The sequence below is a fragment of the Rhinolophus sinicus genome, chromosome 1 (assembly GCF_057876585.1).
Source record: "Rhinolophus sinicus isolate RSI-liver-muscle chromosome 1, RSI-T2T, whole genome shotgun sequence".
NCBI lineage: Eukaryota > Metazoa > Chordata > Mammalia > Chiroptera > Rhinolophidae > Rhinolophus > Rhinolophus sinicus.
The window spans coordinates 207,062,188-207,089,582 of NC_142501.1; the positions used below are offsets into that span (position 1 = coordinate 207,062,188).

General features: G+C 39.9%; 1 long non-coding RNA gene across 1 annotated transcript in view; it reads right to left on the bottom strand.

Moving 5' to 3' along the window:
* Positions 1–27,395, bottom strand: part of LOC141569205 (uncharacterized) — a 50,416-nt gene that overhangs the window by 4,455 nt on the left and 18,566 nt on the right. The window contains exons 3-5 of the long non-coding RNA XR_016019174.1: positions 19,841–19,985; positions 10,721–10,816; positions 9,392–9,682 (exon numbers count right to left, since the gene is read on the bottom strand). This is a non-coding gene — a long non-coding RNA (uncharacterized LOC141569205). The remainder of the gene's footprint in view (positions 1–9,391; positions 9,683–10,720; positions 10,817–19,840; positions 19,986–27,395) is intronic.

Here is a 27,395-nt window from a genome sequence, read left to right on the forward strand (position 1 = left end):
TCACATAGAAATGCAGAACTGTGATCTTGACTTTGTTTCCTTGACCCCTGCAGAGTTGTACCTACTACGCAGTGCAGCTCACTTCCACCAAAAATGCGACCTGGCTTAGATGAATAACCACAGAGATTTCTATTGAGCAACTTAGTATTTCAGTTCAAGCAGGCAATGTCAGACAATGCAGTTAATCATTTTACGCCTCAGTTTTCCTTTCTTTAAAATGGATTTCATTGAAGAACTTCTCGCATCAGCAGGGACTTTAGTGAAACAAATGAGACAATAACTAGGAAAGTTCTTTGTAAAGCACAAAACAGAAGTACACACACACATATACATATAGGCTGTACTCCACAGTGGGGTACAGCAGAAGAAATCAGTGGAATTGTAACAGCAATATATGATGTCAGAGGGGCAGTAGATTGGGGAAGGGGAATTATCAATTTGTGAGGGGTGTAAATGTCTATTACATTGTTTTGTACACCTGAAACTAAGAGAATTAAAAAGTTTTTAAAAGATGCTGCTACTCCACCTCGTATACTAGATATGTGCCACTCTTCTTTCTTTGGACAGGCTTTGTAAGCACCTAATATGAGTCAAGCATAGTGCTAAGATTTTGTAGCATATGGTCTTTCATTGGAACCTCACACCAACTCTTTTGAGATGGAAATTACCACCATCTCTTTACAGATAAGCACAAACAAGCCTTGGAGGGATGCCCTTCACTGGCCCTGAGGCCAGATGTGGCAGGCTTTCTGAACTCCTGAGTGAGTTGCAGTGAGGAAAGTCAGGTGGATTTGTTACCTCGAAACCTCCTACCACCTGTTTTAACCATACGACCTTGACTGAGGTATGATGATGTAGCCAGATGTAGATCAAGCAGAAGAAACCAAAGACGGGTTCCCATTTCATTACGCTGGCCATTCACTGCAGAGAACATCAGCAAGCCACGCAGGACCACATGGGTGTGTACCCGAGTCATTGACAAGGAGAGAGGGGAACTGTAACCATATATTTTATTGTGGTTCCTGCAGGGAGGAGTAGGAAAGACAGGGCAAGCCAGCTTAGCGTTGGCTGGCATCAACAATTTCAGCAGGGTCAGGAGCATAGGGGCTGTCCACGGTCGCCTGGTTCCTGGCCCTGGGACAATTAAAGCAGGTGTATCATGGTCTGAAGTATGATATCCTGATAAAGGAAGAGGGTGAGGGTCTTAATTGGCTGCCCACTAAAGAGAACTGACCAGCCTCTAGCCAGAACCTTCAAACTGGGTCAAGATAGTACACACAAAAATAACTTTATTACACCAGCCAATATTTAGAAGATACATTTGACACTTTATTATAATTGTATCTTCTTTTAAAAAATAATTAAGAAGATAGTATATGGACTGGCAATATAAAAAGTAAGTAAGAGATTCAATCTAGGATGAAACGTCAGCTATCCTGCTTACTAACCATATGACTTAGGACAAAATATTCTACCCCATTATATCCCCCATTTTTACAAATATAACACTAGAACTTAATTAGATAGTGCCTTATATTGAATTCTCTATATATGCTAGCTTTAAAAAGATCCAGTATCTAAATAAAGCTACATAAACCTGCGTTTGATACCTCAGAATAATTTATAAGATTTTGCAACCTTAGCGTACTCAAATAGAATTTAAATGAGAAATTATAACAACTCATTATAGAATCTAAGCTCGAGTTTATTGGAATGAAGTAGAAATAAAATGTAATTATAACATTTGAAAATCTTGGAATCTCTTAAACTAATAATAAAAAAGCCTCCGGTAAAAATTAATGCACGTTTATTTTACCGTATCCATCTTAATGATAGAGTCACTGAAAATTAGTGAAGGGTTTTTATCATATAGCCAAGATATTTTCAATATATTTTAGTCACCCATTGTCTCATTACTAATGCAGAAGTAAATTGCAAAGAAAAAACGTTAGACTAGACTAGAAACTTGAGAACCACCATTTTAGAGACGGACTCTTACAGTAAGAGAGGAAACCCATCGGTTAATATCCCTGAAGAAACAGTCCTCAGGCTTGCTGGAACATACCAGATTCAAGTCCATTTCCCTTAGTTGGGCTTGAGATTTTCCAAAAGACCAGACATCAGATATCGATTCAGAACAGAGTCAGAAATAGCCCTGTGAAAACCTGTGACTTCTACTTCACAGCACACATTCTGTAGTTTTCCATTTGTCTGGTGTGCTTCCTCAGTAAAGAAAACTGGAAAAAATAAATACTGGATGGGGGTCAGCTGTATGGGTTGCAGAAGTCACTCCTCACTTTGATTCTCATGATTAAAATGGGCTGAATCTGATACCTCACAAGAGTGTTGAGAGGTACCGTGTTTCCCCGAAAATAAGACCTAGCCGGACAATCAGCTCTAATGTGTTTTTTGGAGCAAAAATTAATATAAGACTTGGTATTATATTATATTATATTATATTATATTATATTATATTATATTATATTATTATATTATATTAAAGACCAGGTCTTATGTTATAGTAAGATAAGACCCGGTCTTATATTAATTTTTGCTCCAAAAGACACATTACAGCTGATTGTCCAGCTCAGTCTTATTTTTGGGGAAACACGGTAACTTGTGTGGCCATCATGGAGACTAGCACATAGTAGGTCCAACATATGTGTTTATTTGGTCTTAGTAGGTTCTCATTAAATGTTTAATGTAATTTATCTCTTGAGTTCTATTCTCTCAAGCACCATAATTCCTTCCAAGGTCTTAATGAATAGTTCTATTATTGTTCCAAAGTCCTTCATCTATTTCTAAAAAAGAATAGAGGTAGGAAATATGGAAGCATCCTCCATCTAACATCCATCAGATATGTACAGAGAGAGTGTCTACAGTGTTCTGTGTCTCATGAGATGCTCTCATAGATTTCTTTTCACAATCATTCATCACTTTATGCTTCTGTGTTGTCATTTATTAATATCCAAGTGCTTGATACTAATTATTTTGATGGGGAAAACAGAGAAGCTTCAGACATGGAGAGAAATTCTGTGTATCACTAAAAGCTTCTTGGAAGACAGAATCCTTTGAATGACAGAACAGTGATACCATTCTTTCTTGTCAAAATCCTCGGGTTGGGGTAGGCAAACCTGCCACTTGCCCCAAGCCAAGCTGTGCAGAGATCAATGTTTACACTGTGTGGGAGCACATATAAAATAAACGCCGTGGGAAGAAGGTTCACCATCTATTTTAGGATGCTACCTTCTATTTCAGACTGAACATGTACAATTTCTGTTTAGCAATTTCAGCTAATTGTTGGATTAACATTTTTGGGAACAGATTGCAAACTTCAAAATGGAAAAGATCATTTTAGGGAGGGAAGCTAGGCAGCTGTCAGGGAGTTGGAATTAACATACATTTGCATAACAGATGTACAGTAAGGTGTCTATGACAGACAATCACTGAATATTAATGCTATAGACAACAGCATCATTTGCGTAAATGCTGTCTGCTGGGTATTGAGGTTGGTGTGCTCTTTGCAGAAGACAAAGGGCCAGAGAATGGAACAGATGCACCCGATACGCCAATGCATCTTAATTTATGACATCCTCATGAAAGACCTTGTGGTGTGATTTCAGATTTTATTACAAATAATTTGCAGATAAAGGCACTAAGTAATTATCTTTTCCCCTACAGTTAGTCTCTCTCAAAGGAAGAGGGTTCATTTGTGGACTGCCATTGTAACACTCTCAGGAGAGTGGCATTCTTTTTATGAAGTGGGGGTAAGGCAAAGGCAGAAAAGGAAAGCGTTCCTGAAAGTCAACATTGTGGATTCAATAGATTTGGCTATTAGCATGTTGTCAGACACCTGTCACACAGCAACTCACCCCCAATTGAATGAAGCAGCAGGTGATTCTATGGCAGGTTTCAAATGGTATTTTTTTTTTAAAAGCGAATTAGTGTTGAAATATAAAACACGTTTTGTTAAGTCAATGTTATAAACATATGTTGAGCTTGTACTATGCTCATAGCACTGGCTTCCTTTCTTTGCTATCTTAATCAATTCTTTACTGTCTTCTGGCCAGTGTCTACAGCACACCCTCCCCAGTAATTACACTCCACAGAACTGTTTGCCTTCTTGACCTCCCAGTGCAGAACCAGTTCTTGATTGGCTAATTAAAAATGGCATGCATTTGATCAATATATATTTTAGCTTATAATATGTGCCAGACCTTGTACTAGGTGCTGAGAATGTAAATGAACCGAAAAGTTCACTGTCTAGTGAGGGTATCAGTCAGTCAATCGGTCAACAGATGTTTATTGAGTAGTTACTAGGCACCGGGTATTGTAAAGGGGCTGGAGATGCAGCAATAAACAAAACTGACAATCACTGCCTTCAAGGTTCTTTATTTCTGATTGCAGGGAGACAGTAAATTGATAATCAAATAAATAAGATAATGTCAGGTACAGGTAAAATAAGGTCAAGTGTGAGAGAGAGAGAGAGATTGAGAATGACTGAGCATAGGGTAGGTCTGCTTTATTTTGAATTGTAAATGACCTCTCTATAAAAATAACAATTGACCTGAATGGTGAGAAGGAGGCAGCCCTATGGAGCATCTGGGGTAATATCATTCAAGTGGAAGAAACAGCAAATGAAAGTTTCTGAGGCAGAGTACACAAGCATGTAAATAATTTTTTTCACAAGGAGGTTAAGTGCTAAGTACTAGGTAGTTTGTACATGTAACAGATGGGAGCAAAGGAGAGGGCCCCTGATCCAGCTGCATTAAGGAAAGATCAAGGGAGATCCCAGAAACAATTCTTTTCTGCAGTCTTTTCTGCATTGAAGCCCAAGGCGTGGGAAGAGAGGAAGGACTCCCAAAAGAGAACATAGCCTACGCAGAGACCTCAGAGAGAGATGCAAAAAACAAGACACTTCCTGAGAACTGTATATTGTCCACATGTGGCCAGATCACTCATTATTAAGACTAAGTGTCAGAATATAAAGCGGTAAAAGTGGTGTTAGGGTTAGACTGAGAACAACTTGTGGGCTAAACTGTGGAAGATTTGACTCAAGGGAATAAGCAGTCTTCTGATTTATAAACTTGTCTGGAGAAACTAGTAGAAGGGACAATGCACCACACTAAAATACGTACCCCCTGTATTTTGGGAAACCTTTCATTTATGGGGCTAAACAGAGTCACTTTAATAACACAGATTCCTTTGATTGTCACCACAGCAGCTGGCCTGGATCTTTAACGACCCCCGAGTCCACCAGGGAGTGGAGAGGGATTGCCCACACCAATCTGCATCTTACTCTCCTTTCCCTTATCAGTGAGATTTGCCCACAAGCAGTTCAGAATACCCATCACTGCCAATGTGTATGGGGCTCTGGGGGAGAACACCAGGGTCTACCCCAGGGCAGGGCTTCTCCTGGCATGTCTAATGATGCCAATGCCAGAATCAGGCTTCCCTTCTGGGAATAAGGGTTGGAGATCCTTACCCCTCACAATGTCGTACACAGTACAGAAGCTATAGCCACTGTGATTGTCTCTTAGGGACTCTCTTATGGGCCACTTCCTCTGTTTGTGCTTGAAGCTTCTCTCTCCATAATCCCTAATTCTAATTGCTAATATGCAGTCTGTACATACTCTGTGCCAAGCTCTGCGCTACATCCTAAACATGGAAGACTTTCTCATACTGCCCCTTTGATATTTTTTCCCCATTTAATAGATAACAAACAAAACTCAGAATGGGTAAGCTATGTGCCCTGGGTCTCACAATCAGCAAATGAATGGACTCAATTTGGTACCCAGGTCAGCTAAATGCAGAGCCCCCATTTTTAACCACTGAGATATACTCCCTCTCCAGAGACCTCAGGGGTGAGTTAATGGGATTTAGACAAGGCACAGGCACCTACCAGGCTTGTCATTTTCTCTCTCCCTCTCTTCCTACTAAAGTCCCTGCCTTCAAAGACAAACACCTCCTGAGAGTTCATCTCCCAGCTCCCATGACATACCCAAGCAGCTTAAATCATAGTTGGGAGAGGAATGTCTTACATGTCATTCTTCAGCTTTATCCTGCTTATTAGTTATATCTATTTTACATGGTTATAGTCTTTCAGAAGGCACAGATTACAGAATATAGGGACCTTCTTTTCAGAATACTAGTCTACTTAAATTATCTTAAAATGTATCGTACTTGTATCTAATCTGTTTTTTGAGCTCTTCCATTATCCTTGCCAAGATCAATTATACTCACAAGGGGCAGAAATGATTCATTAAGACCCTTATCTGATGGGGAATGAATAGCATAATGTGATGAAAAGACATGAAGTCTGCTTCACATTCATAGTGCTTTGATTATCATGGAAATGATGCAAGAGATGAGGGCATAGCACAGCTAGAGATAATAGTCAGGGTTGTATTGGTCTCTAGTCCTTTCTCTCCTTTGGTCATCTAAATTTCATCTTCCCTGTGCCAACTACTATTACCAATGGTAATGTCAGTAGCCAACAATAGAGTTTGCCTAAAAGCCAGCCAGTAGCTAGCATCATCACTTCCTCTTTTCCAGGTAGCATCTGAAGTCTCCATGTTTAGATTGTCCAATGAGTGAGTGGCCAGGTGCCATTCTGAGTGAGAAACTTCCTGTTCGGCCAAAGTTATAAAAATATTGCTTAAAAACTGATAGGTATTGCCAGGGTCAAGGATGTCCCTGTGCCACTTCACTGCCAGAGCACTGCCTTCTGAGTTCCTTTTTGTGCTTGATTTCAGGGAAGGCATACCTGACTTCATCCACAGTGCACCAATGGAATAAGGAGAGTGATCCAAATTGAGATGCTCTATAAGTAGGGACCTAGCATTAGTGAGTCCTGTGATATACCTGTTCAAAAATGTATCTTTTGAATAAGAGTGGTCTTCTCTTAAAAGTCACTTAAGCTTAGGAAAATAGAGTTAACCAGTAATAGAAGGGCTTAAAGATGTTTGGATGCATAGAAATTAGCATACATGTAGACAAAAGGCAGGAGATGAAGCTCTTATGAAAGAGGATGGATTTTATAGTGCCGTTTAAGACTAGACAACATATTTGAATCATACAACAGGCAATGGGAAGCCATATGAGTATTTTATGGGAAGAATGTCCTATTCAATTTTACTTTAATGAATCACTCTATAAATAATATTGGGAATGATTGAAAGAGAGCAAGAGATAATAAAGAAAACAAAGAAAATTTGGGAGATGGTTGCAGTAATACAAATGAGAAGTGATGAGACTAGTGTAAACTATGGTAGAAATTGGAAATGGAAAGGAAATTATGGAAACATGGTAACTGAGTGCATGTAGATATAAAAAAGAAAGTAAAGACCAACATAATTACCAAATGTAAAGCTTGGGCAACTGTGGGGAAAGTGAGAATATTTTATGATAGTTCAAAAGATGATGAGTTTCCTTTTAGATATTTGAGCTTTAAAAAATGTTGTCTACTAACAATTGTATTTGTGGACCTGGAACTCAGTTGGTATTGGATTGGATCTCATTGGACATGTAAAAGATGTTGACCTAGAAAGTTTAGAATAGTAATGAAGCCTTAAGAAGGGGAGAGATAAGTTTAAAAGGAGGGGGAAAAACATGTAGGGTAGAGTCCCACGTACCAAGAGCACTTATATGGCATATTGAATCAACACCTCTCCCTGTTTTGACTTTAGGTATTGCTAGATAAGTAGGACTTCACAAAGGAAACTAACAAGGAGCAGCCACAATGGCAAAAATAAAAGAAGAGTGTGAGGCGTTAGAGAGGTGAGCATTTACTGGAGAAAGTAGAAAAGAGGGTATACCCTTCTGAGAGTTTATTCAGAAAAAGGACCAAAAGTACCCTTTTGATTAAAAAATGCTGGTATTTGGGACTTGAGTAAGAACATTTCCAATAGAATGGTGGCATTAAATCTAAATTGCATTGAGTTGAAGAATGAGTGTGGAATTAGGACACGGAGGCAGTCACTTTGGCAATGAATGTGAGGAGATTAACATGAAGGTGAGGAGAAGAAAAGGGAAATGGGTGGTTGAAAGTTTTGGGGGGTGTGTGTGTGTGTGTGTGTGTGTGTGTGTGTGTGTGTGTGTTTCAAATGAGACAGACTTGAGCAGGTTCAGAATCTGGTGGAACGTGTCTATACAAAGGGAAATGCTGAAGGTACAGGGGAGAAAATGTCAAATCAACAGAGTGAGGCCCCTGAGAAGGCCGGAGGGGTTAACCTTATGAAGAAAGAGCTAAGCATCATCATTTTAACAGAAAGAAAGAAGGAAAGGCTACGCGGGTGAATTTGTAAGTTTAGTGACAGATACTTGAAGAACTTCTAGTAGCTTCAAGGGCTTCTAATGTCTCTTTAATGTAGAGAAAATAGCATCTGTTAAGTGTGACGGAGTAAGACGACAAAGTGCAAAAGCTTAAGAAGAACCAGCAAGGTTTGAAATAGATGTTAGGAAGAAAGAACTAGGCATGGACACCTAGAAGTGCCAGGCAGAGCTGAGTTTCTGAGCCCAGTGCCTGAACTCTTTCCACTGAACTATCCTGCCTCCTAAGTGGCCTCCTGCAGAGCCGTGATGGAAGTCGCACCCTCCAAACTAAGAGGGAACAGTGCTTTTGTCTGCAAAGCAGAATGTGCTGCTTTCATATTTGATCATCCGTACAGTTATCTTCCAGTCTTACCTTCCTTTTCTGCTCATCTCTCGCTCTCTGTGACGCTGTTTTAGAGACACTATTTTCAGCTAAATGTGTTAGTGATAACAAAAACACATTCAGTGAGTGAGTGAATTCTGCTCTGACAAAATGTCCTAGTATCACCACATAGCATCATCATCAATTTCCTGGGTTGGCCGGCCAGGGGCTCTGACCCCGCCCCACTCGTCACCCCTTTCCCATTGTTTGCAGCTCAGTGTCCACAATGTCAGATAGGCTTATCCATGCTTTTGATAGCTGGACAATGACTTTGATGCGCTGAGGGAGCACTGTTTTAGCAGCTTCATCTGATTTCAACCACTTATAACACATGGAATCAGGCTGAAGTTTAATACAGGATAAGGAAGCATATTATAATAACAGCACAGCTGACAATGTGAGGTCACAATTCCCCAGACACTGGTAATATATGGGAAAGAGTTGGGAGAGTATCTATGGAAAAATACAGAGAATATCCCTGAGTTAGAGAGAAAAGAGCTGAGCTAAGCAACGTCTCAGAGAAGGTAAGCTACTTAAAATAAATGCAGAAGTGTTGCACATGAGGGAGCTGAGGGTCCATAAATGTTAATATTCTCAGAAGCAACAGAGTGAAGATGAAAAAAGCATGGCCAAGGAATGGCTAGACTAATATCCTAACTCATTTATTGGGTAGATGAGTGATCCTAAATAACTTACCTAATATTTCTGACACCATTCTTCTGTTTTATAAAAGGAAGGTGGTATCTGTTCCGATTGTTCTTCCAAGGCTATGTTGACCCATAGTGTAGCTACTAATCACTTGTGGCTAAGTTAAATTTAAATTAATTCAAATTAAATAACATTGAAAACAAATTCCACAGTTGAGCTAGCCACATTGGAAAGGCTCAGTAGCCACATGTGCTGGTTGATGGCTGTTCTATTGGACCGTACAGATACACAACATTTCCATCATCACAGAAAGTTCTACTTTTAAGGATGAGCGATAATCTGTAAAAAGACAAAGAAAAAAGTGCCCAGCATATATTGGGTACTCCTAGATGATAGTTAACTTTTTGGTCATTATAATTAATCTTAAAGACTATATGCCAAACTCTGCATTAAGTGTGTTACGTATGTTACTTAATGTAATTTTCACTCCCATTCCGTAGAAGGCTTGAAGAGGTCAAATAATTTCTTAAGTTGACAAGGATTCTAAGCTCTTATTTTTGAATATCTTCAAAATCACACAGGAAACAATTGTCAAAAATAGATTTCAAATGCTCATTTGTCTGACCACAAACCTGTGCTGTTATATATCTGGCAATGTGCTTTTATATGCATGGAGAATAGCAGAAAAACTCCAGCTGTGGTGAAGGGGAGAGTAGGGAATTTTGATGGTTTTATGCTGAAGAGAAACGAACAGGGGAGGGCAGGCCCTTGTATGTAAAGAAAATAAGGGATAAAGTAGATTGCCTCTAAGTTCTATAGTCTTGGACTCTAGGACTCTGAAAGGACTCATATTACATGTTCTATTCTGTCAGAAATAACTGGAAGGTATAATTATTTATTGAAAGAAATAGAGGTGTTTTCTCTTTTTGTCTTTGCCAATCAATACCTGCCTCGTTGAGGAGCCTGTGTTCTGAGGGACATGTAGAGAGGAGCAATTTGATCTTGAAAGCAAAGAAATAGCTTGGGAAATGGGTCCCAGTAGTTGAATATAAGATCTTATCAATAGGACAAATTATGCTTTTAGGATGTGCTATCTTTGCCCAAATCCTATGCTCCAGAGATAAGTGAAGACATTCAAGTAATAAGCACAACAGTGTCTTGTCAAACACATCCCTGATTAAAAGAAAAACAGAATGAACGACTACAAAGCAATTGATAATACTGTAACAATATAACAATTATTGGATGGATATATTATGAGTAAATTAATATAACAATACTGGTTATAGTAGTCAGGATAAACTAGGCTATGTGACAATAACAAATATATCAAGAAATCTCTGTGATCTAAGGCAAAAAAGTTGATTTCTCACTCACCCCACAGCCTACCAGAGTTATTGTAGTTTTCCTTGGTGATTCTTTTCCAGATAGTGACTCAGGGACCCAATATCTGCAACTTGTGTTTTCCTAGGGCTAGAGAGTCATGTAGTATACTTAGAGGCCAAGCCTGGAAGTATCTCATGTTAATTCTACCCACCTTCCATTCACCTGAACTCAGGTACATAGTCCATAACTCAACTATCAGAGGCACTGGCATGCATTGCCTTGCTATAGGCCCAAATGTGATGAACACATGGCCTTGTCTCTGAATCAGAGGTCATAAAACACGTTTAGCCTACATGCATTTGCAAGCTATTTACTTACTTAAATAAAATAGCTCCTTTGCTTTTAAATAGTCACTCATTTTTACATTTTCCCAAACTCTTCTACTGAAATGCATCCTTCCCCACTCTTATCAAACAGACTTAACTCCTACTTCGTTAAGAATATCAACCCACCAGACAAAATTTTCACTCTCCTTTTCAGTTTGCTATTCTCCGTTTCAGAGGTGCAGGTTTCCTCTTCTTATATAAAGCCAAATCCTCTATATGAAGCACTGAGCGCCTTTCCTTTACTTCTTCCAGAACTTGATCTATTCATTTTCCCTCTTTCCTATAGTTTTACTTCTGTGTATTCTGTCTCTTTACTAAAATTGGTGAAATCTTTCTCATCCTAAAAACTCTCTTGACGCTCAGATTGCACTCCACCTAAAAGTACAGTTCAGGCTCTGGGTTTACCCTTCATTACACAGTCTTGGAAGAATAATATATACTCACTTCTAATTTACTTTTGAATATTTGTCTTCATAATCTTTATCAAAATTTAATTATATATTATAGTGTGTGACTGTTTATTGCTTGACATCAAGCTCTGCAAGGACCTGACTATAAACTTTTTATTCACCCTGATTCCCGATGCTAAACCCAGGGCCTGATACATAGTAGCTGCTTCATAAATATTTGGTGACTCAATCCACTGCAATTGATGCAAACCAAAGTGATCAATTATGTGACCATTATTAAATCTAATGGATAGATGCCTGTCTTTACTTTCTTGGATTTCATACCATTGGGTGACCAGTGTTCTTTAAACAATCTAACTCCTTGACGTCCATGACCCATTAAAGTCTTAGTTGTCTTCCTACCTCTGTGATGCAGCATTTTCAGTCTATTTACTAACTGTCTACTTCACATTGTACTATGAACCCCTCAAGTGGAGGTGCTCCCTAGAGAGTTATTCTTGGGTTGCTATTCCCCTTAGTGTTCATATTGCTAAAAGGATCATTTCTCCACTTTTAAGATTTCTACTGCTACCTGTATGCAGATAAAGTCCAAAATATATATTAATTCTAGATTTCTTCCTTGAGTTACAAAATTCTGAACAAAACTGCCTGTTTAATAGTATCTTCAAAATGCCTGTTGGCATCACAAAATCAACTTGTCCAAATCTGAATTCATGACTCAGCAAAATTGCTGGCCCTCCCTTACTCTGTATCTCGAGGCCATTATCCACACAGTTACCAAACTGAAAACCAAGACACCCTCTCCCTTTTCCTTCACCACCGTCTAGCCTTTCAATTACTAAATATGTCTACTTTTGTATTTCCAAATATGTCTTTTAACCTTCCTCTCTGCTCTACCCTTTCCAGTTCTTTCACTTCTTTCCCTCCTCAGGATTATGAAAAGCCTCCTGTCAAACTCCTTGCCACCAGATCCCTTCCAGCTAAATCCATTCCCCAAATGCTCCACGTTGCAGTTAAACTTTCTCAGAAGCAACAGTCTGACCATTTTACATTTCAGTGGAAACCCCTCAAAGATGCACCACTGTATACAAGGTCTAAACACCTTAATTAAGATGACTTGGACCTCCTATAATTTGACTCCTCCCTGGTCTAAGTTCTTGTATTTTTGTATTTCTATCATCATGATTATCATGATTAGTTTTCTGCACACACCCTGTTCTTTCTTGCTATGGTATTTTGCTTAAGGAAAGTTAAGCAAGCCCTAGCTAACCCCCCCTCATCCTTGCAGCCTAATCTCAGGCCTCACTTCCTCCAGAAAATCTCTATTTTTCTGACCAATCCAGTTAGACACCAGTCTATACTATGCTCGTATAATGTCATATATATATGTGTGTGTGTGTGTGTGTGTATATATACATATATACACACACACACACACACACATATATATATGGAGAGAGACAGAGAGAGACAGAGACAGAGACAGAGACAGAGACAGAGAGAGAACTTTGAATTGTATGGCGCAATGGAGCAGAATTCCTGAAAAAACATGTTGGGCTTGCCATGTGAATGAGAAGTAATATGTTATGGTGTTAAGTTATTGAGATTTGGGGTTAATTTATTACCCCAGCATCACCTAGCTAATTCTGAATATACCATGGTTAGCATATTACAAATGAAGAATGAGGCACAGAAGAATTAGGTCCCTACTATTCATAGAGAAAAAGCACAGTTCTCTTATTGTCTCCAGCTCTGACATTCACTGGACCTATTTTGCTAGGAAATATTCAAAGAACACCAATTTGACTCCAGAAGGAAATGAAGAAAATTATGGATAGCTCCTTTCTCTAAGTACAGCAAACATTTGTAGAATAAATGAGTTTGCAGTTTATAATCTGTTTTCCACTCAAGCAAAGCTGGTGCTGTTTCCTGTGAGCTGAGCAACTACTGGAGCTTGAATTATCCGTGAAGGCTCTGCCTCTTCGTCATGCAGCCTGGTCCACAAAGGACAAGTTTAGACACTGAAGTGCAGTGAGTTCAAATTGGAGACCCAGCAAACCCGGCTGCACTGTGGTGGCTGGAACATCATGTGCCTGCCTATGTTCAGGAGCCATTTTGATGCCCCTTGGGGAAGAGAATCAAGGAAATGGGTCCTGCTGTGCACATTCAAGGCTCACTGGCTAGTCACAGAACGGCTGGACTTGGAGTCACACTGTGTCTACCGAGCCATAGCCAAGCGGAGGAAAGGCAGTGGGACAGTAAGGCTCAGTTTATGGCCTGCTATTTCCCAATGAAAAGACTGCCATATGCTTCTTGAGGAAAAATATAAATATATCAATCACATCACATCAAATATTTAGTCCTTCAACAGATGAGAGGTGTCTATAACTGGCTCCATTCCATTGTGGACATTTTTGATCATTGCCATATTTCATCTCTTAATTAGTTCATATTAATTGCTTTGGAACTTTCTGGAATCTAAGCTTTCCTATGCTTAGTGAATTCCCCACCCTCCAAATGGTCCTGGTAAGAAGCAGAAGCTGTATCCCACCTTAGAAATCAAAGGCCACATTTATAGCCACTCTTACATCTTGGGACTTGGCACATGTCTCAACTAATCAAGCACACATAACACAACTCTGAATTGGGAAGAAGGAACTTCTGGGGCAGTGGCAGTGGTGCTAGCATGTCCATCTGTGAGAGGAGCAATACCCAAGCTGACCACAGGAGGGACGTAAGCTGGGACATCCAGTATTCACGCAATAGCTGCTGCAGGGCCTGACCAAATTCATACTGGGCATGAATTGGGGTGGAATTCTGGTGGCTTAGAATACCTTGTTCTGGGCCATTTTCTGCCCTCAGTTCTCCAATATTCTTGGCAATTCTATAATTTCCTAACAGCCTTTTAATAAAGTCTTTTTTTTCTTACATCAGTCAAAGAAAGTTTCTATTGTTGCTATTACAACTCTTTGCTGAAAAACTCCCTCACCTGCATGGCAAGAAAAGGGGCATTCTTAAAACAATTATTATAAATATGTTTGTTAATGAAATCTGTTCATAAAATAGGCAAAGAGGAATGGTCTCAGCTTTAAAAATCAATGTAACTTGTAACACTATTGGTTTAATTTGTCATCTTAGGTCAGGAGTTCTCAACCAGGGATGTTTCTTACCACCCAGGGGACGTCTGATTAAGTTTGCTATTATCATCTAGTGGACAGAAGTCAGGAATGCTGCTAAACATCCTACGGTACATAGGACAGCCTTCATAACGATGAATGATGTGGTCCAAAACGTCAATGATAAACAGGGTGAAGAACTATGTCTTAGATTATTTGTGGTTCAGTGGACCTTAGTGCCATCTAATTCCATGGCTTCCTCAATTCTCAGAGCTTCTGAAAACTCATAGAGGAGCCTCCTAAACGACTTTTCCATGTTTTATGAAGATTGTTATATTATAGTCTCTCTATCCAACTGCTATTGTTAGCTCTGTACCAGGTACCATGCTGGTTATAATAAATAGGTTAAAAGCAAACAAACAAACATGGTGCTATCGTTCAGGATTTTTCACACAAATGGGGAAGGCAGACAACAAATAAGTAAATTAACAAGGAAATTCATATATATAAAATGTTATACAGATAATAAAGAGGATAAAACCTGGGTTAAGTGATAGAAATTAACAAGGGAAAATCAAGTTGGAGAACATGGCCACAGATGCTTCTCTGAGAAGGTGGCATTTACACCAAAGCTGGGGAAAGAACATGTTAAGCAGAAAAAACAATGTAAATGGAGTCTTATGACTAAGGACCTGAAAGGAGGCCAGTGTTCGAATGGAACAGTGGGTGAGGGGAGAGCACCAGCAGATAAGATGTGAGATATAGAAAGAGGCCTATGGTGTCTACCAGTCTATCGACAGTGATGCTATGGCTAGGAATGCCTGAGGCACTCACCTGGGCCTGTATTACTCATAGCGAATCCCCATAGAATTTGGTTCCCCAACTGAGGCTAGACCAGCCCTCATAGTTCTTATGATTGCAGGATGCACTTCAGCACTTCAGCAAAAGTCATCAGAGAACTCTGAGAAACAAGGTTTATTATTCACAAGTCCTGGAGAGTACACAGCATGGCTGAAGGGCACATAGCAAGATCAGGGATAAAGGGAGAAGGAGAGTTTGGACCCAGGACCCTGCCTTTGTTAGAGCCTGAGGGTAGGGCATCTATATTTGAATAGGTTCCCTTTTTATTGGCTGATTTAAAGCATAGGAGTAGGGATTAGGGCATGAGAAGAGAGAAGTGAGGTCATTCAAGTGGTCAGTTATCTAGGTTACCCAGGGCTTTCTCTAAGGAGACCTTCATGGGTGGGTGTAACCTAGTTCCTTATCTGATTGTTTTATTAGGTTATAACCTACTACTGACCATATGTGTATTCAAGATGGCCGTCTTTTAAAATGGACGCCTCACACTCAGGCACGGACACTACCAGGCCAAATCCAAGAGAGCTCTGTAGGCTGTGCAGGAAGAGGTGGTAAAACTGCGGAAGGATTCTTCTGTTTACACACCTTAAGAGCTCTTAGCTATCTAAACATGGAGTTGCTTTGTACTTGCTCAGAATTATTAAAAAAAAAAAAAAAATCAATTCAATAACGTCGGTTATTTCACTATGACCAGAAGTCCAAGTTGACAGTTTTATTGATATCTAATAAATAAAAATGTAGACTCAATTAATTGTGTATTAGTCAGCGTCATTTACTTAATAAACAAAAGGTATATGATCTGTGAGGGAGAAGTTTGAAAGCCTCCGGTCAAGTCCAGCTACTTCATTTTATGCACTGACATACGCAGAGCAAATATGACTTGTCCAAGGTCATGCAATTTAGAGAGCCAAGTTTAAGATCCAGACGTCCATATACCTTCCTTGACACTCTTCCATCAAGCCACCTGTATAGACGTAATGCAGTTGGAGTCCGTGGAGAAGTTAACCTAATCAAAGGACAGAATCTGGTTTTCTCTCTCTGAGGAAAGATCTCCCTTGAATTCTGAACTCACTCTAATGGGTGACATTTTCCCCATTGCCCAGCATAGATTGAAATTTACTTTAAGAAGTACCCTTTTCTTGTGCATTATGCATAATGATCGCCATCAGATTAGAGGCCAGCTTAACATTTTCTGTATACTTGATCCAAATGACTGCCTGGAGGTGTTTGGGTACGTGACTGTGTAGCAGGGAATCATTCATTTCCATTCTATCGCCCCTGCATAAAAGCCTATGGCAGGGTCCAAACTGCTTTTCCTTTAGCTGACAAATAAATTATTCCCACCTTGATGCCTCTGAACTGAATTTACAACCACTGTTAATTAATATCATGTATTTTTGTCTATATGTGATGAACACAAGATAAAGAAACGTTCTAAGGAAACCCATATAGGCAGGGACTGGCAGTGGAGCCCTCTAAATGCCCATTACCCGCTGGAGGCAGGCAGGCACTTGCATGGGAATTGCCTGTGCTACCCTGGTTGAAATCTGGAAACAGACTTGGAAAGAAAGACTTCTGATGGATTTGTGATGAAATCCTAATGTTTCTAGTTACTACTTGTGTTAGCTTAAAACATTTCTTAAATGCTCTAAATTTCCATTTCCTCATGTACAATGGAAAAAGAATAATATTCATAGATAATATTTACTGAGCCCTGCTATTGTATACCTGACACTTCTCTATGTAGTCAATAGGCATCAAGCCAAGTTATGTATTAACATCTTGATTATATAGGTAAAGAAAAATAAATTATTGGAACAACTTGTCCAGGATTACAGAACTGAAAAATGGCATAGCAGTCATATTCTAAATCTTTTTATTTTACCTACATAAATATGCTGACGTTTTGGTCCAGCTACTGTGTCATTTTTTTTTTTTTCCTGAAAAATGAATAAGCACCGGATTTCAGAGAGATAAAAATGGCAAGGCTATTTCATGACCTTGCTAGGCCTATTGCCTCAGCTTCATTCTTTACCCCAATGTATTTTCATAAAAATCATGCTGTATCAAGAGGAATTTTTATTTTATTATTTTATTTTATTTTATTTATTTATTTTTTTATTTTATTTTATTTTTTTTATTTTTTTTTATTTTTTTTATTTTATTTTATTACTTTGTTTGTTTAAGCTATTGGAAGATTAACTGAGCTTCATGTAAATTTGTCCAGAAACATGTGTTCTAGAAAGCTTTGAATAGGCTTGAAATCTGCAGCACTTTGTGGGTTGCAGGACAGCAGCCATGGCGCCAGTCACACCCATAAATTGCAGTCCCCACAGGACCACCCTCAGCCCTCTCCCTGAACTCCCCTTGTGCTTTTGTGAGTAATGCTCTTGCAGCAGTGTGCACAATGCAGTCTGTTGTGAGTATACATTCTGGAAAATAAAAACCATGTGATCCATGAACAAGACGTTAGCCTGCAGTCATACTGTGTCTATTGCATTCTGTTGGCACAATGGCAAGCTCAGGCCGGCACAAGGAAGGGAGAAGCATCCTTCCAAGCAAGCAAGACAGGGCAGGGAACTCTCAGAATATTCTGTCGTGTCCACTGCAGGTAGAAAATATAAGGAAGTCAATAAAGCAACACAAAACAGCCCATTGGGAATCTGGAAATCATAAGTGGCCATATAAAAAAACCTAGTGTCATCCATCCAGGTCTCAACATCAGTGGCTCCAATAGGCAAAACCAAGGCTCGCCAAGGGGATTCCCTGAAGTCAATACTTAATCACATGCTTACTTATGCTGATTGTCTCAGCTCTATCTTTCCCTTTGAATTTTCAGAGGTGTTCTTTTATATTATTATTATTGAATTTATTGGGGTGACATTGGTTAGTAAAATGATATAGATTTCAAGTGTAAATTTATATAAAACATCGTCTATATAGTATTGCACTGTGTGTGCACCACCCAGATCAGTTCTCCTTCGATCACCTTATAGCAGAGGTGTTCTTACAGTTACAAAACAACAGAAACGAGAGGCAAACCAGTCCCTTAAATTTTGGTACTGTGTTCATAGTTCTTTATTCAGCCCCACCCCCATTTTACTTTTTCAGCTTTTTTTCCTCTACTTTCTTACACTTTATATGCTTTGAAGGTCCTGATCTTCTTTTTGGGGGGTGTTAATAAACATGTCTGAGATTTAAACTTGCCAACTGGCCATCTCTACTCATCTGTTACCATCCACTCACCCATAACCTAATTCATCAGTCCCATGTCCCAAACCTCTTCCTTCTGGGTTTCTCATCACAGAGAATGTGTTGTCTACATTTGTCAACTACTAAAGAATGAAACTGGGCAATGTCCTTATCTCCTGTTTTGCTCCTTTCCCTCACTCTGATCAATTACCAAACCATGCTCAAACTACTTCCAACCAATTCTGAAGTCCCGCCACTTCTCTTTGCATTGCTGCCACCATATTGGCCCAGGCTGACATTACGTCTCACCCAAAATAACTCCTAAATGACTTTCATGTTTCCTGTCTTTCTCCCTTTCAGCCATTCTCTGCCAGGATGTCATTTCTGCAGTTTGCATGTGACCATGGCTGAATAAAACCACTCAGTGGTTTCCAATTGCTCTTAGAGCAAGGTGAAACGTGGTCTAGAGCTGTCTGCATGGTCTGGCTCCTGACTGTTTCTCCAGCCTTTTCCCTTTAATTCTGTATATTAGTCAAGACTCTTTGGTTTTAAGTGACATAAACTCAACCCATGTCATGGAAGAAGAAGAAGAAGAAGAAGAAGAAGAAGAAGAAGAAGAAGAAGAAGAAGAAGAAGAAGAAGAAGAAGGAAGAAGAAGGAAGAAGAAGGAAGAAGAAGGAAGAAGAAGGAAGAAGAAGGAAGAAGAAGGAAGAAGAAGGAAGAAGAAGGAAGAAGAAGGAAGAAGAAGGAAGAAGAAGGAAGAAGAAGGAAGAAGAAGGAAGAAGAAGGAAGAAGAAGGAAGAAGAAGGAAGAAGAAGGAAGAAGAAGGAAGAAGAAGGAAGAAGAAGGAAGAAGAAGGAAGAAGAAGGAAGAAGAAGGAAGAAGAAGGAAGAAGAAGGAAGAAGAAGGAAGAAGAAGGAAGAAGAAGGAAGAAGAAGGAAGAAGAAGGAAGAAGAAGGAAGAAGAAGGAAGAAGAAGGAAGAAGAAGGAAGAAGAAGGAAGAAGAAGGAAGAAGAAGGAAGAAGAAGGAAGAAGAAGGAAGAAGAAGAAATAGCATTATATTAAAGATTCTGCCTCCCCCTCTTCTTAAAAAGTTGCCTGAACCCATCCCTCTTTCACAAAAGTGGACTCATGGAGCTAGGATTTCTATGTACAGTGCCCCCCAACTGCCCCAGGCCATAGTAGATTGGTCCAAGGGAAGCATCTCACCCAAAGAGCCAAGTATTATCTCTTCCCCAGATATCGGAATTAGAAACAAAATATATTTCCATTTGGCTGGGTCCAAACATAAAATCTCTGGTGTGGTGGGAAGGCTACATCTTCTGCCATGTGTACCAGGCACAGAGAAAGACATCTAAAGAAATAAAGAAAAGAAGTAATTAGTCACACTGAAAAATCAACCAAACAAATAAAGAACAACAGTAATGAAAAGCAGAAAGGACTCTCATATTCTTCTATGCCTTTCCCATCATTCCTGGAAGTTAGACGCATTTTAGCACTTAGGTTTTGCGAGACATTCCTATGTCTCACCACTTTGCTTAAGTTTGTTTGAATTTATTTTTATTACTTTAAAGTAAGAATTTATAATAATATATTGTTTGCTTCCTATGAGACAGGAAATATGAGTGCACAGAAATATGTATGTATCTACAAATACAGACACAGACAGAGTCTCATGTAATTATCACCATAACTGAAGTGTTTTTATTATTATTTCCATTTTACAAATGAGAAATCCAAGACTCATCGAAGTGATGTAACATATCCAAGATCCCACAGATAAAAACTATGGAACCAACTATGAAACTGCGGTATTTTTTATTCTCAAACACATGTTTTTTATATTTTGCTATGTTTCCCAATCCCATTCATTTGGATTTCAATATCAGACAATTGTTGGAATTCATTCATTCATTCATTCACTTATTAAAGAAATACACATTAGTTCTCTATGGAAGACACTATACAGACAATTTTCTCATAAAATTTTTGATAACTTGATAATACTGGTAACTTGATAATACTCGTGGGAGACAATTCTCCATGAATATCTCACATTTCTCCGTCTTATAGCAGCCATTGTTCTGGATGAACTTTTCAAGGATGTCTGTATAGCAAACATCCTTGAACGATAGTGTCTCCCTCCAGAACACAGGGAATATTTTTTTTCCTGGCCAGTAAGTTGAAGATAATTTCTTCCTCTGGGGAAAATTTTGGGCACATTTGCTAGCAGTCCCTTAAAAAGATTAAGGTTTTCTAAGCTTGATGTTTCTCAGCTGTGATGCAGGCTCATTGAGTATATAGCCTCTATGTGGGTGACTTTGCGTCACTCCATGGGACTTGGGGACAAGAAGAACCAGTGTGAAAGGAAGCTCCCATGGTCTGCTATACCATGAGTAATAAATTCCTTTGCTATTGACCCAAGAGTCTCATATACTCTGTCGGCATCTATATGTGGCAAACTCACTTACTTGCAAATGAAAAAATCTCAGAGCCTTCACAGTCCTTGACAAATACAACTAACAAAATAATTATGGGCTGATAATTCTGGACAATACATCTTGATTTGCCAGTGTTCACATAAACTGATAAGTTGGAGAGTCAGTATAAGAACCCAGATCGCTACCTGACTCCCACACCATCAAAAAGGGTATAAAGAAGTTAAAGGAGAGAAATTGAATTAATAAAACTGACAGGCAGCCTCAATCCATCAGCTGAATGCTGCCATGTATTAGGCACATGATAAGAACTTTTAGAATGGCTGGCATTGTAAAATATCTCAGAAATTGGCACAGGGATTGGTGAGTAGCAAGTGAGTAGACAAATGATCTTAGAGGTTAAGAGACTGTGGAGTCAAACAGCCCTAGGTTCCAATCTGACACGCTGCATAACACTGAACAATTTGTTTAACCTGTTTGAGCAGTAATTTCCTTATCTTTAAGGCAAAAAAAAAAAAAAGAGATCCTATCTCAAAGGAGTGTCTTCAGCATTAAGCAAGGTGATATATAGAGCATTTAGGATGAAGCTACACACAGAGAAGGTAGCATTAAATGATAGCTATTAGTATTCTTAATAAGTCCTCAATAAAGTTTGATGAGTGATTGATTTCTCTACATCAATTTACCTGCATCGTAACTATCAGATCATTTACCACTAGTAGCTCCCTAGTACTTAGCAAGGTAATCAGGTTTATAAATACAGATTGCGACCTGAACCATTGCAGCTTTAAGACCTAAAGGGGTCCCTGATTTTACGTGTGGTGGATACTAATAGTACCTTCCTTGTAACAAAAATATCTTTAGGCTGCAATTTTGAGATAGCATTAAGGCTGAGCGCTCACTTTGTGCCTTTCTACAATGATGTGAGAAATTACAAGGCTGGGGGTTTTCCTGGTTATCCATTTGTTTCTTTCCCATCTTGCCAGTGGAATAAGTACTGCTGTTGCCAAGCAACGATGCAGTGGTGGGAGTGATGGTGCATGTGTAATGTAGCACTCTGGGAATGCGGGGCTTAGTTCTAGAGCTGGTCCAAGGGCACCGAAAAGGAACATTGGAAAGTGTGCTTTTTCTCAACAGCTGGACAGTCATGTCATTCATGCAAATCCTCCAGTAATTAAAAGAGCTGCTGCCACTGAGAAATCCCATCACTAGCTTTTTGTGAACTACAGAAAATCCTAAGAACCACAGGGCACAGTAGATCTCGAGGGTTACCATGTCCACACCTTGGTGTAGACACACGCCATAAATACAACAATCCTTCTTGGCAAATAATCAGAACTTGTGATAGACTCTGAAAGAGTGGCTGGAAATCTCCATAGCAAACATGCATCTATTCTATGGGATTAATAGGAGAATAGTTTTTTTTTATTCAAGCAATAAAGAGAAGATCTTGAAAAAGGCAGTGGGAAGTACAAGGGGGAAAATAAAAGAGAACATGCAGTTTGGTAACTGGCAACCATCTGTTTCATGTCATTAAAAAGAAAATAAAAATGAAGGTTAAGAATGTCTCTTGTTGCATTAGTCACCGAGGTCTTCCTAATTAATTGTAGTTAAGGATCACTAATAGGGGATAATGTGTTCCAGCTCACACACTGCACTAAGCAGCCTTGTATAGCAGTGAAGCATAGGCTCGAGAATCAGAATGCCTTGCTTTGGACCCCAGTTCTCCGACTTATTTGCTGAATTTTGGAAGGTCACTGAACTTCTCTGCTCCCCAGCTTATGTAAAAAATGTGGATGAGAAGTGCTTCCTAGTCCAAAAGAGTGTTGATATGACTAACAAAATGGTTCCAAGCATGAAAGGGGCTGGAGTCCAGCCTTCATAACCATCCTAGGCTATTGATTCAGACCCCATCTTCCTGAAGAAAATTCTCCAGGCTCAGTATTGCTTTCTCCCTCTTCAGTCACTTCTGATTCTTCTACGGTGGGGTCCCTGGTCCTTGTGCTAATATTGTGTTCAGTTGTTTACTGTTACTCTAGATTTTTTTCAAAGGGCTCACATGCTTAATGCCAGTGTATGATCATAGATTTGAAAATGTGTCTGATGGTGCAAAATACTGTCAAGCCACAATCGCGTAAGTAAAACAAACAAGCAGAAAACCCCACCAGGGGCTTGTCTTAAGTCCAAGATTAACTCTATCCCTTTGGTATGCCATTTATCTTCAAAATAGCTTTGAGGTTTGAAACTGAAAAGACTTGATTTTATCTTTTTCTATTTCTTTTTCCCAATGTTTTTCATTTTCCATCATCTCGCCCCTTAAGAACTTAGGAATGGTGAAAAGACAAGAGGCAGTGATTTATAGGACATAAATCTTCTCTTCTGTTCAAGCACCCAGAATGCTGAAAAAGAAGATACTTGCTAATGAATGGGGTAAAAATGAGATTCTTAAATCAGCTATTGAACCAAGAATTTAATTCAGCTCTTTTGACCACCTTAGCTTGGAAAGGCAGAAATGTACCACTTTAAAGCTGAAAACACATGGCATCTGTGTTTTGACAGAGCTGGATGGAAATCCTGGCTGTTACAGTACTTGCAGTTCTCATACTACATAGACTAGTTACCCTTTCTGAGCTCAGTGACCTCATCTCTAAATTAAGAATACCAGCACCACTTCCCAAGGACTTGTGAGGCTTAAATGTATGTAAAGATTTTGGAACAGCTATGTCTTTCCACTGGAGAAAGTTGTAATAACACATGTTGCAGGGATAAGGCACAGGTGTGAGATTTCAAGCTTTCCTAAAACTTCCCTAAACATGGAACTATTGTAGAAAACTAGATTCAGTTCTCCCCTGGGTCCTCTGAGGCACCACATGAAATAGTCTCAAGATTGCCTCACCAGAAGGTGGAAAGCATTTATTCACCTCTTCCCATTCTCCCGTTAGTTGAGGGTTGCTCCTGGGGCCTTCCCAGGGCTGTGCATTTCTGCATTGTGCCTACTTGCCCACAGAAGAAAACCATCAGGCAGGGAAGGGGGAAAAAAAAATGGTGGGAAGCTGAGAGCATGCTGGGAACTGACTGATGTGTGAACTCAGGTGAGCCAAGGGTGTACGGGACAGACGATTAATAGCATTCACTGTATTGGTGAGGTGACAATTATGTTAGGTTGAGAAATCAGAAAACGTGGGGAGAAACCCCCGCTCTATACCTAATTAAATATAAGTCATTCCCTCATTCATTCGATAGATATTAATTGAGCACCTACAAAGTCCCAGATTATATTCTAGGGAGTGAGGACAGAGCAGTGAACAAGACAGACGACAGTTCTGCCTTTATGTTCCTTAGAGTGTTCGGAATGTTCAAGTCCTGTTCAGATTAATTCGCAAAACAAAAGGAGGTGGTTTAGATTAGAGTAAGGATCAAGTATCTCGTGTGAACAGGAACATAAAATAAATAAGTGAAGTTGATTTGGTCAGGGAAATAATAGCGAATACTTTATTTTCTACAGCTGACTTGTTTGAATCAGGATTCAAATAGATGCTCAAATTTCCCCATTTTATAAGGACATCAGTCTTATTGGGTTAGGATCCATGCCAATGACCTCACTTGAACTTGATTAGCTCTGTAAAGACTCCCATCTCCAAATAAGGTCCTATTCGGAGGTCCTGGGAACTAGCACAGCAGTGTGTGTATTTGGGGAAGGAGGGAGACTACAGTTCAACCGATGATACTATCTTTGCACTTGTTTACTCTTCACTGTTCCAGAAACTTCTTTTCTCCATTTTCCTTTCATGACTTTAAATTATATCAGTTGCTCAGTGCAACCTTCTTCATGAAGTCTTACTTCTCTTGATAGCCGATGTCTCCCAATTAAATATATTCTCCTGTTTTTCAGATATCCATTATATTTAGCCTGGATTTTTCTCGTGGCACTTACCTCCTACCTCATATCACACGCTGTGTATGCTTTTCTTTCTCCCCTTACTAGACAGTGGATAACCTTGTAGGTGGTCTACCTCTCTCCCAGGACACTACCAGACGCGAGTCTTCACATTGGGAATTTAGGAGGAGCGTGTTTGTGTGCACAGCTATTCCTTTGGCCAACAAGTGTAGCAACCAGTCTGAATTGCACTGGTTGTTATTTACCTGTATCGCTATCTTTAGTGCTGGGCACAGCACCGGGCACAGAGCATGATTTATTCAAGTGAATGAATGATTTTTTTCTAAAATGCTCTGTACTAGGGCTGGAAAAGAAAGAGTTGATAAGAAAGGTCAACACAGCTCAGTACTTGCTCCCTAAGTCCTGCCAGCCTCTCATTGCAGTGTCCGTCTGGACTGTAGAATTGGACTGTCAAGCTTGGAGTAAATGAGCTCCTCTCAGAAGAGGCGTCCATAGGGATCACTTTGGCTGGCAGAATGTCGCAAAAAGTGAACAGTACGCCTCTGTAACAGGTGCTTTTATGTTTCACGTTGGCACATACAGAGTTACAGAATAAAATGACCAGGAAAAAAAAATTTTGTAGCAGGATATCTTGGTCTGTCTCTAAGAAGCCCACTGGGAATGATAACATGAATGAGCGAAAGGTGGAGAAAAATAGATGCCATTAGCCATAGTGATTCTGGCAAGTCAGGAGGGAAAAAGCAAGACCAAAATCTCTGCCATGTGCTGGGCCTAATGTGGGTCCTTGCTTCTGCCCAGCACTTTACACTCTCTTTGTGGTTTCAAACTGGGCTTACAGTGGTTCTGGGATGGTGAGTTTTGAGATGCAGAGGGACTTAATATAGGTTGTATTATTATTTAGGCATGGTAAGGTCAATAGATTGGGAGACGGCCGCCAATGAAAAGATTTATTTTACACTCACAGATCCCAAAAGGAGGGGGCATGCCAAGCTATGGGAGGTGGGTGTGGGCATGGGGAAGCATTGAGTTTGGTCAGGAGGCAGCGGAGAGGAAGAAACTGTTGACAGGAGCCTTTATTGTGGTTTCCCCAGGAAAGAAGAGGCAAGGCAGGGCGAGCAGGTTTAGGACTGGCTAATTTGAATAATTCCAGCAGGCTTTGGTGCCTAGGAGCTGTCTCTAGTTTTCTAGCGCCTGGCCAGTTGTCTGGTGCCTGAAGTGATTAGAGCAGGCGATAGAGCCCACAGTATAAGAGCCCAATGAGGGAAGGGGTCAGGTCCTGAACTCTGAATTGGTTGGTTTGCATCTGAAAAGCATGTTCAGTGGGCAAGTTGTTTACTATCCCTAGGAACTGGCTAGCCCTGGGGTCCTTCCAGAGACAGCAAAGTCCCAGATGTCAAAGCACCAGAATGGAGAAAATAAAAGAAATGGTTAATATAAAGTCAGGGGTGCTGCCACCTCCACCTCTTTCAAATACAGCATCTCAAATATGAATTTCATTAACCTGCATTTCCTTTAATCCTCACAGTGACCTTGCAAAACAGGTTTTCATATTCCCATTTTGCAAACGAGAAATGCAAGTGTCGTGCGGGGCGGCCTGCGGGGTCTCAGCTCCCGCTCCCCACATAAGAACGCAGGATATGGTGAGGCCAAAAAGGAACACCCACGGAGCCATAAGTAGGGGAGTCATATCACCATATTCTCACTGGCGGCATCCGCCTCTCTGCAATCTGCTCTTGCTATCTCAACCACCATCTTCTTGTTAGCCCCCATTTTTCCTGCTAGTGTAGCCACAGCAGTTATATTAGTGGCCAATGGCTCACTGGTTACAGTTGATGGCCAACTAGCCACAGCTGATGGCCATCCAATCACAGTTGATGGCCATTTACTACCTGAGCCAGCACCTTTCTTTGTGAGCCCAAGAGCCTGGAAACTGCACTCTTGGCTCTGTCCCCACAGCAAGGCTTACAGAGGCCAAATGATTTTCCCATGTTCATACAGCCAAAATGGTAGGCAAGTTACTTCACTTCTTCAAGTCTAAGGATAATTTTGTTTTCTCTGTTACACTCTCATGGTCACTGCTTACAGTTCCCAGGAGTGTTTCCTATCAAATCTATGTGACAACACGTGGAGCCAAATCTTGGGAACCATGACTTGACATTTGATGGCTACCTTCAAATGCCAATGCTATTAGCAGTGCTAGAAAGACTGAGGCTTCTGGAACCTGGCTCAGTAGTTCTAAGTCTGTTTTATTGTTTGGTTTTGTTTGGCTTTTAATTCCAGCTTCAAAGACTCTAAATAGGTACATTTTAATGATCTTTAACATAACCAATACCCTTTCTTTTTTGCCATCCACTGAATCAGCAGTTACATTGACACCGAGCTTTCATTGCTTCACTAACATTAGATTTCACTTTCATCATTAGTAATT